Raw genomic sequence first — 15,000 nt, 5'->3', positions numbered from 1 at the left:
TCATTTCTCCCTTTCCTATCAGTCTATCTTTCACCCCTTCTCTTCCCTCTTCCCTTTTCTTCGTTTTCTTTCAATTCCTTCTTCGTTTTTTTTTTTTCATAATTGCATTTCTGTTTTTTTATCATTTTTTTTTCACGGTCTCCACTCACACTCTTCTGTCCGGCCATCTTTGCCTTCCCTCTCCCTCTCTCTTTCCCTCTCCCTCTCCCTCTCCCTCTCCCTCGGTTCCCAGAAAACAGGCGTCACAAGTTCCTCTGATAAGATAATAGGATTTTGTGGTTCCATTTTCCTCTTTCACACACACACACACACACACACACACACACACACACACACGAGGACCGAGCTCTTACAAAACGTTATTGAAGAGGAAAGGTTGTTCCGTAAGTGTTTCGAATTTTGTAGTAGTAGTAGTAGTAGTAGTAGTAGTAGTAGTAGTGATGTAAATGTGAAGAACAAGATCATGATTTAACGACGAAAAAAAATGATAATAATAATAATAATAATAATAATAATAATAATAATAATAATAATAATAATAACAATGTACTGTAGTGAAAGAAAAATCCTCTTCTCTCTATTTATGTACCTGCATGTCTGTCTATGTGTCTACTTCTACCTGTTTGTCTGTCTGCCTGTCCATCTGTCTAACTATCTATCTACTCACCTGCCTGCCTGTCTATTTATCCATCCATCTACCTTACTGCCTATCCGTCCATCCACGTGAATGTCCGTCAGTCTTCTTATCCACCTTTCTGTCTATCTATCTGTCTGTCTGGCTATCAATCAGTCTACCGTACTGTCTATCTGTCTATCTATCTGTCTGGTCCTGTATGTCTGTTTATCAATCTATCTATCCACCTTTCTGTCTATCAATCTACCTACCTACCTTCTTGTCTGTGTACTATCTATCTATCCTCATATCTGTCTATCTATCTGTCCATATCTATCAATGGTGTTATTCCTCACATTCTGATCCACAACCCTCATGTGCCTCACCGATACCCCTCCGCCACACACACACACACACACACACACACACACACACACACACACACAGGATTAATGTTAAGTTTTTCCCCACCCCCTATGTACATTTTCAGTTTGTTAACTGCCTAGATAATAAACCGTTTATTATTATTATTATTATTACACACACACACACACACACACGCGGGGCCACAAACACCACTGATTGTATTCAACATATTCCTCCCTCCCCTCATTGGTGGTGCAGGTAGCCAACCACTGTTGATACCCGATCCCTGGCGCTGGAAATAGTCGCAAGTTTTCCTTTTTTTCCTATTTTTTCACTTTTTTTCTTCCTTTTTTTTTCTCTCTTTAGTCAAGTCGCCCCTTAAAACTCGCGTGGAGAAAACGGGGGCTCTATTTCCAGCCTCCCCTCACACAATCGCCACACCGTCCACTCACTCACCATCACCACTCACTACTTGCCACCCACCGCCCGCTCGCCACTCGCTGCAACAAACAAATGACACCTTTAACTCCTTCACTGCAAGACAACTTTTCCCATTATGACCTACAAACTTTTTTTTAGATATATTTTAGTACTGTAGTCTCTCTTTAGAAATTTCGTCGCATGGAAAAAAAAAAGATAAAATTTAGCTATTTTTTTCTTTCCTTTCTCTCTCTCTCTCTCTCTCTCTCTCTCTCTCTCTCTCTCTCTCTCTCTCTCTCTCTCTCTCTCTCTCTCTCTCTCCTTATCTCCTCTTCCCTCTTCACTTTATTTTCATATTTTTTTTCCTTTCCTCTATTTTTCTCCTCACCTGTTCTTTCTTTATCTTTATCACGATTTTTTTTTTATCAGCTTTCTTTTTTGTTGTTTTTCATTACATTGCTCTGAGTGTGAACAAAGGACACCCATTGCAAGGAAAAGGTTAACAAGAGAGGGATGATTTTCAAATTACATCAGCTTTTTTATCAAAGTGTTAGGTTAATTTAATTTAGTTTAGGTTAGGTTAGGTTAGTTAAGGTTAATTTAATTTAGTTTAGGTTAGGTTAGGTTAGTTTAGTTTAATTTGGTTTAGTTTAATTTAGTTTACGTTAGTTTAGTTTATGTTTAGGGTAGGTTAGGTTAGGTTAAGTTAGGTTAGGTTAGGTTAGGTTAGGTTATGTTAGGTTAGCTTAGGCTAGTCTGGTTAGGTTAGTTTAGGTTTAGGCTAGGTTAGGTTGGGTCGGTTAGGTTAGGTTAGGTTAGGTTAGGTTAGATAAGTTAGGTTAGGTTAGGCTAGTCTGGTTAGATTAGTTTAGGTTTTAGATTAGGTTAGGTCGGTTAGGTCGGTTAGGTTAGGTTAGGTTAAGTTTATTTAGTTGAGTTTATTTTATGTTGAGTTAAGTAAGTTAGTTTTAGCGAAGATTAAATAATGTTAGTTAAGTTTAGTGTAGGCTAAGTTAGGTTAGATTAGGTTAGTGTAAGAGCCATTCAGCTGATTGGTTTCACTGTTGATGCCTTCCCTGTGTAGATCACGAGGAGAGAAAGCGCCATATTTTACCGAGAAATAAACTGGCAATGTCTGAAAATTAGTAGTAACAGTAAATTAGTAGTTATTTCCATAATCCCCGAACATATTCATTGATTTGCGCCTTTATTTGTATTTTGTATAACATCAGTATGGGGTATGCATGACTGTTTCTGAATTCTTCCTCTAGTGTTTTTGAAGCCATTCAGTCCCACGTCTTCCAAATTTGATCCAATCCCCCATTAATAAGTCACAAAAATGCAATGGAGTTGAGAGAGTAGCTGGGTGATTCATAACGCCTTCCTTGGAAACGAAAAGTATTATCCTTAAATTCATCCTCTTTGTGACATCTGGAATATGATTAAATCGATGTTGTGTTAGTGAAAGGGTGAAGCCTAGGCCTCAGTGTTTCTGCTGCTGCTGCTGCTGCTGCTGCTGCTGCTGCTGCTGCCCAGAGCGGATCAACCTTCTCCAACGCACTCCTGTCTTCTGCTCCTCTCCCAGTCACAGCCATTATAAGCATGTCTTTCACTGCATACATAAACCTTCTCTCAGGTCTTCCTCTCTTTCTCCTACCGGTAGATCCATCCACAGCATCCTCCTCCTCCTCCTCCTCCCCACCCACTCCTCGTCTGTCCTCCTGACACGCCCACGCCACCTCAGTTTCGCCCTGTGTAAAGAGGCGTGTATAGCAGATAGTTTGTGCAATGCAGTTGAATTTGACGTGAAGAAGCCAATGAAAAGATAATGTGTCCTTTTTTCTTTTTTTTTTTTTTTCTTTTCTTTTCTTTCAGTGGCTAAAATCGTTGCTATTGTTCAGTGTATGCGCTGGTGTGTTTTATGAATGTAGGAACACAAATATTAAGTGGCAAAAATATGGGAATTAGATAATCAGTTAGTCATTCGGCTAGTCAGTCAGTCAGTCAGTGAGTGATTCATTCAGTCAGTGAGCCGGTCAGCCAGTTAGTCAGTCAGTTGATTAAAAAGTCACCAGTTCATTCACTTGTCATCCGCTTTATTCATTCATTCATTCATTCATTGTCATTCATTTATTCATTCAGTCAGTCAGTCAGTCAGCTCTCAGTTTGTCAGTTAGTCATCCTGTTCATTCATCTGATTCATTCATTCATTCACTCCTCCAATCACTCACTCCCTCATTCACTCATTCACTCACTCATCCGACCTAATCACCACAGTCCCTCACCACCACTCACCACCACAACTTGAGGCACAGAAAAACTGACAAGATCGAACCAAATCTCACGCTGACTAACCTTCCTCCTCCTCCTCCTCCTCCTCCTCCTCCTCGTCCTCCTCCAGACAAGAGATAACTTTGACTGAAATTACCACGATAAGGAGAAGAGGACACCAACCTTTCTCCATTCCTCCTCCTCCTCCTCCTCCTCTTCCTCCTCCTCTTCCTCCTCACCCCTTGCCCCCGTAATCGTTAACCACTGCACTAAACAAACTTATTTCTATTTCCTCTTGTCCCCTTAATATACCCCTTTACTCTCTCTCTCTCTCTCTCTCTCTCTCTCTCTCTCTCTCTCTCTCTCGTCTCTCCTCTCTCCTCTCTCTCTCTCTCTCTCTCTCTCAGCTGAATTCATTTTCCACCGAAGTTTCTTGTTGACTCACTTCTCGCCTTCATAATCTCCTCTTTCTCTTTCTTTTTTCTTGCTTTCCTTTCCTTTTTTTTCCTTCCTTCCTTCTTTCTTTCCTTCCTCTGTTTTTTCTTTGTCCTCCTCCTTCCCTCTCTCTCTCTCTCTCTCTTTCCTCTCGCATACAAAGGTGAGAGAATCTTTTGAAGTCAATCAGGAAAGGCATCATCTGAATCTCTCTCTCTCTCTCTCTCTCTCTCTCTCTCTCTCTCTCTCTCTCCTCTCTCTCTCAGGTGTTATTTGGCGTTCATTTGCATCGTTTTCTTTCAATCAATATCTCCACCACCACCACCACCGCCACCACAACCACTACCACCACCACCACCACCACCACCACCATCACCACCGCCAATCTCCATCCATTTCCTCTCTTCTTATCTTTCCTGTTCCCTCTCACTCTCCCTCTCTGCTTCCACTCTTCCTCTGCCCATCACTTTGCTCTGTACTCTCACTGCCTGCGCTGGTACTCAGAGGATAAAGGCTTCAGAGAGAGAGAGAGAGAGAGAGAGAGAGAGAGAGAGAGAGAGAGAGAGAGAGAGAGGAGAGAGAGAGAGAGAGAGAGAGAGAGAGAGAGAGAGAGAGAGAGATTATTTTCATATTAGTTTATTGCAAGTGCATTCTATGATCTGTACCTATCTCCATTAATAAACTACGTGTTGGAAAACAGGATAGAACAGGACAAGACATCTCCCCGCCCACCTCTCCCTTCACCTGTGTACTGAGAGAAAACGGGGTGATAGACAAAACCACGTAGGTCCTGCATAGAAAACGGAGTCACGAGTATTCTGTGGGTAAAGAATGAAAACTAAGGAAGATTCTGTAGTAGACTGCCAATGCTAACGCTGCTGATTTTAAATATTGGATTTTTTTTTTTTTTTAGTAATCACAGTAACAAGAACAACAAAATGGGGAAGGAAAAAAAAAAATGTCAATGAAGGCGCCAGGTCCACAAAAAGTAGAGCAAAAAACGGATTATCCAAAATTAAGAGAAGTATTTTGAAATCTCCCTGGAAGAGTTCAAGTCACAGGCAAGGGAAAATACAGAAGCAGGCAGGGAGTTCCAGAGTTCACCGGTATAAGTTCATGAAGGACTGAGAATGTTGGTTGACTCTTACATTCGGAGAGGGGGTGGACAAAATGGCGGTGAGAGAAAGTAGAAAACTTTGTGCAGCGAATTATCAGAAAGTTAATAATTACATATAGTCACAGCATTACGCGTTAACATCTGACTCGCATACAAAACAGGCGTGAGTAATGATGGTCAGCAATATTAATTAGATGCTATCGCTCCACTGATCTGAAAAATAAGGAATTAATGACATGTAATCACAGGAAGTTACATTTAAAGAGCCACACGGAGCCTTGAATCCAGACTAGGCAGCGTGTCCATAACTCACCAGGTACCACCACCACCACCACCACCACCACCAGGCAAGACAGGTGCTCGAGGCGGAAAGACTTTGACTCGTACTCGTAAACATTTCCTCGTTGTGTCCCTCACGTGTAGCAGGCTGTGGCGGGGATAATTTGTGGTTTTAGAGACTGTTTTCATGATTGTAGTCATAGTCATGATTGTAGTCAAGAATTCTAAACTGGCAATATGGAAAACACCGTAAAGAACACAACTACTGATCTCTTAAGAACACAAAATAATGGAAGCAGCAGGAAGCTATGAGGCCTACACGTGGCACTCCCTGTGTGAAACGTGCCAACCTGTTTCCACCCATCATCCCCATCCATAAATTTGTCTTAATTTTTTAAAGTTTCTAATGACTCAGCACTAACAAGCTAATTACTGCGTCTATCCCATTCATCTACCACTCTGTGAGAACCAGTTTCAATCCTATCTCTTTTTTAAATCTAACCTTTTCAAGACTGAACCCGTTATTTCTTGTTCTATCCTCATTACTGATCCTGAGAATTTTGGCTACGTCACCCTTATTGTACCCCCTGTAAAACTTTGACTTTCATCAGATCCCTTCTTAACCTACGTCGCTGTAAAAAATGTAAATCTAAAAGCTTCTGTCTTTTTTGTAAGGAATAACCCTCATCCCCTGTATCTCTTTGGTTGCTCTAGAAAAGTGTAGTAGTAGTTCAATTCAATTCAATTCAATATTCTTTATTCACACAAGATGTGTACACAAACTAAAATACATACTAAAACTAAAAGAAAGAAAAACATTTCATTTAATTATTAAAAAAAAAAGACATAAATTTATACTAAATTAGACAATATCATACTGAATCCGACGTCACTCGGTGCACAAAGCATCAATCAACATCTTAGTTTCCCTTACATCTAAGATTGTGGTATCACATCTATCCCTCATCAAACACAATTCACGAATTTGTGCACCAGTCCGTGCCAAGTTCGTACTGGTCACACTGCAGCTGCGTCCAAACCTTATTGATGTCTCCAATATTCATATTAAATTTGTATGAAAGATATCTTACATTACTGCCCATTATTGAATGTCTTCCATAAACCCCCATTCTTCCTATTGTTCTTATAACCATATTGTCTGATGTTAATATTTGGTTTATAAAAGCAATCTCCCGTTTTGCGAACCACATTTCTGGGGGCATAACATTAGCAATGTGAGGAAGCAGACTACAGTGTGTGGTCCAGGGCAGCTTCCACACTCGACGCACTGCAACCCTCCACGCTCGGTACACCGCTTCCATGCTACCATCACACACATTTAAAAGTTGACTACCATAAAAACTAGAACAATATTTAAAAAACAAAGTATTTCTTACATGTGACAGTCCACCCTTAAAACGGGATAAAAATGAATTACATTGTCGATAAAAATCAGTCACACATTTAGAAGTATCACATTTAAAAATATTTCTTCCTAAAACATTTCCCAGGTGTACAATTTCCTCCATAATATCAATAGTTTTACCATTAATTTCTACATTAGGAATTATATTACTTCTTTTATTACCGTGGAAAACTATTAATTTGCTTTTCTTTTCGTTATACACAATGTCATATCTCGATGCATAATCTACACAGATGCTTATCATCTTCTTGAGAGCAAAAACACTTGGTGCTAGACCTTTTAGGTCATCAGCAAACCCGAAGGCTCCTGCATAGGTGCCACCCCATGTAGCAGCCAACGCCAGAGTCTCGCAATTCCGTGAGTAACCCGTCTACATAAACACAATACAGTATAGGAGAGATCACACCACCTTGTTTGACTCCATTACTCACTTCAAATGTACTAGACAGTAAGTCATTCCATCTTACGCTTAGTTTTTGATTTACGTACATGTTTAACAATAATCTACATATAAGAGGACATACATTACGTTTCAATAGAATATCAAATAATTTGCAATAATTAACTCTGTCGAAAGCCTTGCTTGCATCTAAAGTAAACCCATAAAACAGTTGTACCTTTAGATACATAATAAGACACAGTTTCTCTCACCATTGCTGTACACATAGTAGAGGATGTTCCTTCTTTGAACCCAAACTGCAAATCATTGGTCAATAGTTTATCCCTTTCTCTCATCAATACAATATTATCCAGTATTTTACTCATCAAACTACTAAGAGTAATCGCTCTGTAATTTTCACTGGTATTAAGATTTGCCCAACGACCTTTAGGAAGCGGTATCATAACCCCTTTCATCATGCTGTGGGGAGAGAAACCGTGCCTCAACATGGCTGAAAACAGTACAGACAAGTGTCCGTATAACACATCACCAGCATGTATGAGATGGTCAGACATCAGGTCACCCTCACCTTCTCCCTTTCCAGGCCTCACTCTCCGCAGTGCTTGACGCACCTCATCAGGCGTAATCAAGAGTATACTTTCATTACTATTTTTCTGACAAGAAATTACACTGTTGATGGCAGATTTTAAGCTATCCATCTCATTTGTATCGTATGAGGTACTGTTGTAAAGCTCTTCAAACTTTCCTTTAAATAAATCAGCTATATCTTTAGGACAATGTTTTCCATCAACTGCCTTAGGCGTTTTTTTTCTTCTGTTTTCCCTTGTTTCTTACAGATCTCCAAAACTGTCTACCAGAAGCACTAGCCTGCAAACTCTCAGCTAATTTCTCTGTAGTTATTAACTCTTCTTGCTTTATAACCATCTTGCGTGCTTGGTGATAACATTTACGTGTTGTACGGCGTATTTCGGCAATGAGACCTTGCTGAGGTCGTTCACTGTCTACCCATAACCTGTGCCAAAACAAAGCAGTGCGAAAATAACCCTCAACACAATCATTCCAGCCTGGCACAATTTTCTTAACTCTCCCACAATTTGTCCTTGGTATACACTCTTTACTTGCCTTTATAAGTGCATTGGTGATATGATCATAAAATGCTGCTATTTCCATTTCATGCTGGGTGCACATATTATTTCTACACATTAACATATCTTCCGGTAGGGGAACATTTAACAGATATCCAGTGACTAACTCTTTATACCTTAATATATCCTCAGTATTTGCCTTATGCCAACATATGCGCTCGAAGGTCTCATGCTCAATATTTTCCACATTATAAGAAATAGTAACATCTAAAACACACTTTATAGCTATATGGTCTGATGGATTGTTTACAGAATCAATAGTAGTATAAGTCTGAAGGAAGTTAGATATATTGTCTGATATCAAAAAAATGATCTATCAGGGATTTAAAATTATTTCCTTTACTGCAATAAGTATAAGCAACTGTGGATAAGGCATCATTATCACAACAATAAAACCTGTTACTCATCGATAAATTTAACAAAGGCCCGTTGTCTGGGGCGTAACACGGCTAAAATCAGTATTAAAATCACCACCTACTAATATAAAATCTATATCATTACTAAGACTAAGAACTGCTATATCACTCAGTATATTTACATATTCATTCACATTTTGGTCACTTCTTTGATCATCACAGGGCCATATATACACATATCACCAAACCCGTTTGTTCTGGTAAATGAACTCGAACAGCACACAATCGTTTGGATTCATAAGGTACAGGAGTGACACGAAACCGCTTGGAGTCACGCCACAGGATGGCTGCTCCGCCGTGCGGCCTACCCCGCACCAGCCGACCCTCCTCCATGGCGCTGACCCCGTGCACATTCACACCCTCACCCACTCCATAAAACCAATCAAGCTGACTCATAAACAAACCATGCTCCTGGATTAAAAAAAAATCACTTTGATTATAAAGCTCACTTAGGAACGGTGCCCTTAAATCATCTGCATATTCACAATTATATGAAACACACGTTAGTAGTAGTAGTAGTAGTAGTAGTAGTAGTAGTAGTAGTAGTAGTAACAGTACATGCTAATAGTAATAATGGGAGTACTGGTGTTTGCAGAAATAGTATTAGTAGTGGTAAAAGTAAGGGAAGGTTAAGATGAGAATGAAAGAAAATACTGTCAAGATTGATTTCTGCAGCTTTTGTAAATAATCCTGATGAGAAAACAAAGTGTCTGAGAATTCGTGGGCGTAAGCTTGAGGGAACACGAGAAATGTAATAAAAATGAGAGTTCTGTCCGCCACTGTACCTTATAGGAGATGGAAATAGAAATAGATAAGTGAATATATAAACATAGATAAATAGATAGATAGATAGATAGATAGATAGAGAGAGAGAGAGAGAGAGAGAGAGAGAGGGGGGGGAGGGAGAGAAGAAGATTGAAAAGTGAGAGAGATTCAGCCAACCTCTCCTTCTCCAGCGGAATTGCAGTAGGCTCTCCGAGTGTTAGGGAGAGGAGGCCTAATTGTTGCAGGTGTGGAAGGGTTTTGTCTCCTGTGTCAACCTTACTTATCACTGCTCGCAAATTTGCATCTCATTAGTGAAGCAGGTAAGTGAAGCAAGGCGACCTGTTCCCCCATCCTCCTCCTCCTTCTCCTGTTTCTCCTCTTCCTCCTCCTCCCATCTCTGTTCTACACTTCTCTCTCTCTCTCCTACGTATTTCTTTCTTCTTCTCTTTCTCTCTCTCTGCTTTCCTTTTCCTCCACCTTCCTTTTCCTACTTCCTCCTCCTCCTCCTCCTCCTCCTCCTCCTCCTCCTCCTCCTCCTCCTCCTCCTCCTCCTCTTCCTCCTCCTCCTCCTTCTTTCATTTTTTCTCCCTTTTCTCCCTCTCTGCTCTCTTTCCTTCCCTCTTTCCTTCATTTCCTCCTCCTCCTCCTCCTCCTCCCCTCCTCCTACTACTACTACTACTACTACTACTACTACTACTACTACTACTACTACTACTACTACTACTAGTCCAATACTTCTCTCCCCTTCCTCTCTTCTCTTTTCTTCTCTTTTCATTCTCACTTCTTTCGTGTATTCAGAGGAGAGGTAGGTGAGGAGAAAAGAGAGGAGAGAAGAGAGGGAAAGATGGAGGGGAAAGGGAAACTGGAAAGAGGAGGAAAAGTTAGGAAGAAGGAGAGAGAGAGAGAAAAAAAAAAAAGACATGGAGAGGGAAAGAAAGGAAACTGAAGGCTGAAGGGAGGGAGAGAGAGAGGGAGGAAACAGGTTAGAGGAATGGAGGAAAGTAAAGAGTCGAATTAGAAATGGAGGAGGGAGGATACGATGCAAGGAGTGTTTGTAAAGTGAGCGCTGATTGGCTGGTGCAGTACGTCCGTAGCTGCGTGATTCAGTGGTGTGTATAGCCTGCCTTGTGTTGCTTCCTGCGGGCCTGGGTCTGGTCTCGCCTTGCCTGGAGGGTGGTAACACTCAGAGGGAAGACCAATCACAACTCTTTATCTTGTGTTGTTTGGTGTGTGCTTGGCTTTTGTCACGTTTGTAATTACTCAAGGGGAAAGGTTGATTCATTACAAAGTTTATATATTTTATTGGTATGGGTATTCTTTGGTAAATTCTGGATACTATTGCAAAAAAAAAAATGTTTGGGTTAATAGAGAGAGAGAAGAAAAGAAAGATAGAATTTATATATTTTACCTGTTAATCCTTTGAGTGCTAATGATGCTATGACAGTCCATTAAGTTTGCAAGGAGAGAGAGAGAGAGAGAGGAGAGAGAGAGAGAGAGAGAGAGGAGAGAGAGAGGAGAGAGAGAGAGAGAATCACCATGACAGCAGGAAACTAATATGTGAGCCCTTTCCTGTCACCCCCTCCCTCTTTCACCATTCCTAATCCCTTCTTCCCTTCTCCTATTCCCCTTACCTTTCCTCCCTTTTCCTCCCTTTTCCTCCAGCTGACCCTTGTTTTTGTTTCCCATTTTTTCTTCACCTGGGTAATTTTGTCGGGGGGTTGGGGGAAACATACTGATACGATCTCTCTCTCTCTCTCTCTCTCTCTCTCTCTCTCTCTCCTCTCTCTCTCTCTCTCTCTCCTCTCTCTCTCTCTCTCTCTCTCTCTCTCTCGAAAATTGAAGGTGGGGAGAGCAGAGGGGAGGGAGAGGGAGGAGGAGAAAGGGGGAGGTGGTGATTTGAAGGTGATGCGACTGTGATGGCTGTGCTGTGATAATGTGCTGATGATGATGATGGTGATGGTGACGATTCATTCAATTCTTGTTGGTTTGTCTGATGTGTGTGTGTGTGTGTGTGTGTGTGTGTGTGTGTGTGTGTGTGTGTGTTCGCCTTAATATTACATCTTTCCCTCACTTCTTTCCTTTCTCACTTATTTCTCGTCTGTTTTTTTTTTTTTTTTTATAGTTCTTCATTTTTTTCTCTTCCTCATTTCTTCTTTTATATTTTCCCTCGTACATTTGCTGTGTGTCGCTCAAATTTCCTTCACTCTTCGTCATTTCTCTTCCATATTTCCTTGACATAACCTGTCATTCTCTCTCTCTCTCTCTCTCCTCTCTCTCCTCTCTCTCTCTCTCTCTCTCTCTCCTCTCTCTCTCTCTCTCTCTCTCACTTTTTCTTATCTTTCTTTTCACAAACACCGTAATCTTTCCCTATCACCTTCCATTTACCTAAACATCACCTGACTGACATTCTCACCTTCCCCTCTTACTCTCCCCATCACCTTCTCCCTCTCTCTCTCTCTCTCTCTCTCTCTCTCTCTTAAGCATCCAGGGGCCAGATCCACGAAACGGTTTGCTACTTTTAACAAACTGCGATCAGCGCCCATTATCAACCTCGGACCGCCATATGGTATCCACGAACGCATAAGAGGTTGGTGTTGCCATAGTAGCAAGGTTGTAAAGTTACAACCTCCTGAGGTGATGTAGGTCCACCTCGCCTGAAAACTCTTATATAAATATTTATGTGCACAAAAATAACCTTTTTTTAATTGTTTACAAGGCTTTACCAGCAAGGAAGCATGGTTTTGTGATGCATAAAGTGAAATCTTGCATGGAACACTGAAAACAAATGAAGAGGCTGATTTGTCCCACACGTGCGCACTCCCCATTCCCCCACCCACTAACAAGTGTGTACTGTGATTACGTATTGTTTTCGTCGTTTCTTGTGCATATATTGGATATTTTCTTAACATACTACCACGTTCGTGCCTTGAGGCAAGAAAGGCGCTTTCAGGATCGCCACGACCCCTTGGCATTGAGTGATAATGAGCTCATGATCAAATATCGCTTCCCGCGGCAGACCTACTAAACCTCTTGTTTGAGGAGATGCAGCCCTCAGCTGGAGAGAAGGACAAGGCATAGCCAGGCATTACCAACTCACACCCAGGTTCTGCTGGCCCAGAGACTGTTTGCCAGTGGGCCCTTCCAAAACGTCATTGGAGACACTGCTGGTAAGATGATACTGGTGTTGCATGCTTCAGTACAGGGGGCTGGCTGTTGTGGAAGTTATCAGGGAGCCCTTTCCCTGACCTTATTAATGGTCTATTCTCTTACATTCTTCGCATATACCTTTAGATACACATAAAACGTAACTTTAAGGCGAGGAAGAAGTGCCCCTGCCCTTCAGGGAGTCCAAGGGATGGGCGAAGGCCCCCCAGAGATTAGGTTAGTCACCGTACACTTTTATAAGAAACATTACCTAATCCAACATAACCACAGGGGCTAGACCCACCCTTAAGGACACTAATATAAGTTAGCATAACCTGTGGAACCCCTGAAGGATGGGGGGTACATATATGTTTCAGGTTTATCAAGAGGTACTGTATATGTGAAAGAATGGAAGAGGATAGACGTGTAATAAGGACAAGAGAGGACTCCAAACAATTACCACTACTTTTTGTGTAAACAAATTGCATAATATCCCATAAATAACTTTTGTAGGTGAATAAACTGATGTTCAGTGTGGTGAATAATACTTAAGTGTGGCTGACTTTCAAGGATAAAAGGCATAAAAGTCAACCTGCTGCATGCCACAGTTTATAAAGTTGTAATCCAGTGTTAGGAACATGCCAAGATTAGTTAATAGTGTCAAAATATGTGAGTGCACAATTGATAAGGAGGGATGAGGGATGATGCCAACCTTACCAAACCTGCTGTCAAGTACCCCTGGGGCTGTCCCTTCCTCACACACCACATTATTATTCATGTGTACTAATATTTCTAGACTTGTAGGTTTATTTCTGACATGTTTCTAACACTGTCTTGAGGATAACTTGATTTATTATACTGCTGGCAAAAAAAGTTGACAGATGTAATGTGTGCGTGAATACGGCTGCACTCATGGAAACAACACTGTACTACAGCTACAAGGATCACATTACATTGCTGCTGTTTTTTTTTTTTTCTCTCTCTCTCTTCTCTCTCTCTTACAGCAGAAACATATATCTTATTTAAAATAAATAAATAAATAAAATGAAAACTAATGGCTTATAATCTGCTTTCAGGACCTATGCAAGCAAGTGTCAGCAGGGTCTTCAAGTGTGTGTGTGCACCGTGTTGAGTGATAAGTCAGTGCAGGAAATCAAGATGCCTCCAACACACCTTGATCAAAGGAGAACTGCACACCAGTTCTTCAGGATTAAAAATTTCCTAACGGTTATTGGGGCCATTGATGGTAAGATTAACAATAATGTATTTTATTTTAAATTTAGTGCTGTTGTTATAATCTATCACTTCATCGGTGTTTCCTTTGAGTGAAAGGTATCTCACAGCCTCAAGTTCCTGTTAAGCATTAAAAAGTTTTCATATTTTATGTATATATATATATATAATATATATATATATATATATATATATATATATATATATATATTATATATATATATATATATATATATATATATATATATATATATATATATATATATATATATATATATATATATATATATATATATATATATATATATATATATATATTAATTTTTTTTTTTTTTTTTTTTTATGTAGGAAGGACACTGGCCAAGGGCAACAAAAATCTAATAAAAAAAAATGCCCACTGAAATGCCAGTCCCTAAAAGGGGTCAAAGCAGTGGTCAAAAATTGGTGGACAAGTGTCTTGAAACCTCCCCTCTTGAAGGAATTCAAGTCATAGGAAGGTGGGAAATACAGAAGCAGGCAAGGAGTTCCAGAGTTTACCAGAGAAAGGGATGAATGATTGAGAATACTGGTTAACTCTTGCGTTAGAGAGGTGGACAGAATAGGAGTGAGAGAAAGAAGAAAGTCTTGTGCAGCGAGGCCGCGGAAGGAGGGGGAGGCATGCAGTTAGCAAGATCAGAAGAGCAGTTAGCATGAAAATAGCGGTAGAAGACAGCTAGAGATGCAACATTGCGGCGGTGAGAGAGAGGCTGAAGACAGTCCAGTTAGAGGAGAGGAGTTGATGAGACGAAAAAGCTTTTGATTCCACCCTGTCTAGAACAGCAGTATGAGTGGAACCCCCCCCAGACATGTGAAGCATACTCCATACATGGACGGATAAGGCCCTTGTACAGAGTTAGCAGCTGGGGGGGTGAGAAAAACTGGCGGAGACGTCTCAGAACACAACTTCATAGAAGCTGTTTTAGCTAGAGAT

General features: G+C 40.6%; 1 protein-coding gene across 2 annotated transcripts in view; it reads left to right on the top strand.

Annotated features, from left to right (window-relative positions):
• LOC135098302 (bestrophin-2-like) overlaps positions 1–14,155 on the top strand; it is a 36,088-nt gene extending 21,933 nt beyond the window's left edge. Inside the window, exons 1-2 of one of the 2 annotated variants that reach the window (XR_010266807.1) lie at positions 12,376–12,820; positions 13,874–14,155. The gene's annotated coding sequence lies outside the window, so the exon portion shown is untranslated. Of the gene's footprint in view, positions 1–12,375; positions 12,821–13,873 lie in introns of those variants that run through there. The other variant, XM_064000577.1, reaches the window with a different exon arrangement.
• The last annotated feature ends 845 nt before the right edge of the window (positions 14,156–15,000 follow it).

This window comes from Scylla paramamosain, unplaced genomic scaffold, assembly GCF_035594125.1.
Source record: "Scylla paramamosain isolate STU-SP2022 unplaced genomic scaffold, ASM3559412v1 Contig54, whole genome shotgun sequence".
Taxonomy (NCBI): domain Eukaryota; kingdom Metazoa; phylum Arthropoda; class Malacostraca; order Decapoda; family Portunidae; genus Scylla; species Scylla paramamosain.
The sequence above is the reverse complement of the archived record's forward strand: the minus strand, read 5'-3'. Positions and strand labels throughout refer to the sequence as shown.